Source organism: Bombus affinis, unplaced genomic scaffold (genome assembly GCF_024516045.1).
Source record: "Bombus affinis isolate iyBomAffi1 unplaced genomic scaffold, iyBomAffi1.2 ctg00001025.1, whole genome shotgun sequence".
In the NCBI taxonomy this organism is placed as follows: Eukaryota; Metazoa; Arthropoda; class Insecta; order Hymenoptera; family Apidae; genus Bombus; species Bombus affinis.
Genome location: NW_026109510.1, coordinates 22,501 through 27,500, shown reverse-complemented (window position 1 = coordinate 27,500; position 5,000 = coordinate 22,501).

Below are 5,000 nucleotides of genomic sequence, written 5' to 3'. Positions count from 1 at the left end.
CTTAGCGGTAAAGCACGTATACGCATGCTGGACATACCGTAAGAATATTCTTTTATAAGCTTCAACACCTCTGTAGAGACGCGTTACCAGAAGATAACGCACTCTACAGAACGCCAAAAGGACCATCGTGCAGCTACAAATAGCTTACAACCGATGGTCTCTGCAAGAATGGCTACTCCGTAAGTACAAGCACACACGCATCCAACTTTTGTCAAATACGTGCACACAGGTCACCAGCTTCCCGACTAAGGGGAAGCTTGCCACGTTAACGGTCATTACGTCCTAGACTTCGACCCGCGGCGCAGCAGTGTAGAGAAAAAACCAGTACGAGAACGGAGGAACAGTCGAGAAATAGCGTAAAATACACTAAGACTCGAGGAGCGGTGACTGAATTCTCAACCGAGGCCGTAGAATAGCCACGCGCCCAGCGCTGTTCCGACCGAACCGTCCGGCTCGACGCTTCTCTTATAGATACCAAGGGGCCGGCCGGAAGGCCGGCGCCGGTCGGGCTAGCGGCCGCGCGCTTATGGTGCAAAACCTCCGTAGCAACGTACCGTTCGGAAGGGACGCTGGAACTTAGTCGCTCGCACGTTCAATAACTACTATATAAAGGCGATATCCAACCATCGAAATATTTTACCACAAGCATTATTAACATATTATAAATGCATTTTTACCAAAAAATTAATTTTTTTTTTCACCGAAAAATTGCATCAGTAAACATACAGTTTTATCGACTATGGACGAAAAATAACTTTATAATCGATTAAAACACGTTAAAATAACACGAAATATGTAAAAAGATATATACCTTGTAACATTAATTAACGAAAAAATTGCAAAAATATCCCAGTCGTATCAGTCCGACGGAAGCTAATTTTTCAAAAAATTCGACAAAAATGTTTAATCCGATTGTATTTAATAGAGATATAACGATCCCTGTCAAAAAAATTATACCTTATAACGCTTTTTAACGAAATAACTCGAAATAACCATTTCGGACTTTTCGCACCGGCCGAACTTCTTCAAAGTCCCAACGTCCCGTCGCATAGTTCCGTTTCTAGAAAACGTTCCAGCGACCAAATAAACGCTTAATCCCGACGTAAAACGTCGAGATACGTCCATTTGTGCAAAAATATTCCTACCTTGTAACACTTTTAAGCGAGATAACTCGAAAAAACGTGTTCGATACGGAAATTTTTCAAAGTCCCAACGAAAAAATCGAAACTTTGTAGAAGGTCTTGGGGACGACATAAACGCTTAATCCCGACGTAAAACGTCGAGATACGTCGATTTATGCAAAAATATTCCTACCTTGTAACACTTTTAAGCGAGATAACTCGAAAAAACCTTTTCGGTCTTTTCGCACCGGCCGAACTTCTTCAAAGTCCCAACGTCCCGTCGCATAGTTCCGTTTCTAGAAAACGTTCCAGCGACCAAATAAACGCTTAATCCCGACGTAAAACGTCGAGATACGTCCATTTATGCAAAAATATTCCTACCTTGTAACACTTTTAAGCGAGATAACTCGAAAAAACCTTTTCGGTCCTTTCGCACCGGCCGAACTTCTTCAAAGTCCCAACGTCCCGTCGCATAGTTCCGTTTCTAGAAAACGTTCCAGCGACCAAATAAACGCTTAATCCCGACGTAAAACGTCGAGATACGTCCATTTATGCAAATATATTCCTACCTTGTAACACTTTTAAGCGAGATAACTCGAAAAAACCTTTTCGGTCTTTTCGCACCGGCCGAACTTCTTCAAAGTCCCAACGTCCCGTCGCATAGTTCCGTTTCTAGAAAACGTTCCAGCGACCAAATAAACGCTTAATCCCGACGTAAAACGTCGAGATACGTCCATTTATGCAAATATATTCCTACCTTGTAACACTTTTAAGCGAGATAACTCGAAAAAACCTTTTCGGTCTTTTCGCACCGGCCGAACTTCTTCAAAGTCCCAACGTCCCGTCGCATAGTTCCGTTTCTAGAAAACGTTCCACCGACCAAATAAACGCTTAATCCCGACGTAAAACGTCGAGATACGTCCATTTATGCAAAAATATTCCTACCTTGTAACACTTTTAAGCGAGATAACTCGAAAAAACCTTTTCGGTCTTTTCGCACCGGCCGAACTTCTTCAAAGTCCCAACGTCCCGTCGCATAGTTCCGTTTCTAGAAAACGTTCCAGCGACCAAATAAACGCTTAATCCCGACGTAAAACGTCGAGATACGTCCATTTATGCAAATATATTCCTACCTTGTAACACTTTTAAGCGAGATAACTCGAAAAAACCTTTTCGGTCTTTTCGCACCGGCCGAACTTCTTCAAAGTCCCAACGTCCCGTCGCATAGTTCCGTTTCTAGAAAACGTTCCAGCGACCAAATAAACGCTTAATCCCGACGTAAAACGTCGAGATACGTCCATTTATGCAAAAATATTCCTACCTTGTAACACTTTTAAGCGAGATAACTCGAAAAAACCTTTTCGGTCTTTTCGCACCGGCCGAACTTCTTCAAAGTCCCAACGTCCCGTCGCATAGTTCCGTTTCTAGAAAACGTTCCAGCGACCAAATAAACGCTTAATCCCGACGTAAAACGTCGAGATACGTCCATTTATGCAAATATATTCCTACCTTGTAACACTTTTAAGCGAGATAACTCGAAAAAACCTTTTCGGTCTTTTCGCACCGGCCGAACTTCTTCAAAGTCCCAACGTCCCGTCGCATAGTTCCGTTTCTAGAAAACGTTCCACCGACCAAATAAACGCTTAATCCCGACGTAAAACGTCGAGATACGTCCATTTATGCAAAAATATTCCTACCTTGTAACACTTTTAAGCGAGATAACTCGAAAAAACCTTTTCGGTCTTTTCGCACCGGCCGAACTTCTTCAAAGTCCCAACGTCCCGTCGCATAGTTCCGTTTCTAGAAAACGTTCCAGCGACCAAATAAACGCTTAATCCCGACGTAAAACGTCGAGATACGTCCATTTATGCAAATATATTCCTACCTTGTAACACTTTTAAGCGAGATAACTCGAAAAAACCTTTTCGGTCTTTTCGCACCGGCCGAACTTCTTCAAAGTCCCAACGTCCCGTCGCATAGTTCCGTTTCTAGAAAACGTTCCAGCGACCAAATAAACGCTTAATCCCGACGTAAAACGTCGAGATACGTCCATTTATGCAAAAATATTCCTACCTTGTAACACTTTTAAGCGAGATAACTCGAAAAAACCTTTTCGGTCCTTTCGCACCGGCCGAACTTCTTCAAAGTCCCAACGTCCCGTCGCATAGTTCCGTTTCTAGAAAACGTTCCAGCGACCAAATAAACGCTTAATCCCGACGTAAAACGTCGAGATACGTCCATTTATGCAAATATATTCCTACCTTGTAACACTTTTAAGCGAGATAACTCGAAAAAACCTTTTCGGTCTTTTCGCACCGGCCGAACTTCTTCAAAGTCCCAACGTCCCGTCGCATAGTTCCGTTTCTAGAAAACGTTCCAGCGACCAAATAAACGCTTAATCCCGACGTAAAACGTCGAGATACGTCCATTTATGCAAAAATATTCCTACCTTGTAACACTTTTAAGCGAGATAACTCGAAAAAACGTGTTCGATACGGAAATTTTTCCATGTCCCAATGTGCAATTCGAAACTTTTTAGAACGTTTCAAGAACAAAATTAACGCTTAATCCCGATGTATTTAATTAGAATATATCGATTTATGCCAGAATATACGTACCTTATAACGCTTATTATGGAATTAATGCGAAAGGAACTTTCGGTACTTTCGGCACTTTTGGAGCAGTGCGAAACAATTCAAAGTGCCAACGTCCCAGTCAGCTAGGTCCGGTGGAAAAAATTTAAAAAAAAAATAAAAAGAAACCGTTACGTTCGGCTAGACGGCGTCGAACAATAACGATTTCTATAAAAATTTCCATACCTCGTAACGCTTTTTGAGGAATTATTTCGAAAGGAACGTTCGGCCTTTTCGTACCTGGACGAGAGAAATTTCAAAGTTCCAACGTCCCAGTCAGCTAGGTCCGGTGGAAAAAAATTTTTTAAAAAAATAAAAAGAAACCGTTACGTTTGGCTAGACGACGTCGAACAATAACGGTTTCTATAAAAATTTCCATACCTCGTAACGCTTTTTGAGAAATTATTTCGAAAGGAACGTTCGGCCTTTTCGTACCGGGACGAGAGAAATTTCAAAGTTCCAACGTCCCAGTCAGCTAGGTCCGGTGGAAAAAAATTTTTTAAAAAAATAAAAAGAAACCGTTACGTTCGGCTAGACGACGTCGAACAATAACGGTTTCTATAAAAATTTGCATACCTCGTAACGCTTTTTGAGGAATTATTTCGAAAGGAACGTTCGGCCTTTTCGTACCGGGGCGAGAGAAATTTCAAAGTTCCAACGTCCCAGTCAGCTAGGTCCGGTGGAAAAAATTTAAAGAAAAAACAAAACGAAACCGCTACGTTCGACTAGATTACGTCGAACTATAACGATTTCAATAAAAATTTCCACACCTCGTAACGCACTTTAAGGAGTTATTTCGAACTTTAAGGAGTTATTGCGATTATTTCAAAGTCCTCGCGGTACCACGTCGGGACGCGATACGCTCTTACGCGTTGCTCGCTCGCTCCGCTCGCTCGAAAAAAAATATGGACCAACCCAAAACCAATCCCTTTCGCGTTCGTTCTTCGATCTCGTTCGAATCTCGGTTCGAACGCGATCGGGAACGGTTTTAGGTTAGGCTAGAATCGTACGAGCGAGCGCAGCGAGCGAGCAACGATCGAAATTTCCACGCTGTAAGCGTACTAGATATTTTCCTATCCCTGTACGTTTTTTTTATCCGTCGTACTCTCTCCGATCGAAGGAGAGTCATGGACGAAACGTAAAAAAAGGGGAAACGAAACGAGAGGAAACGTTCGACTGCGTGCGCGCGCGCGCACGGCGCGTCGCTCCCCACCTCGTACCTTAATAGATTGCTACCTACTCCGCC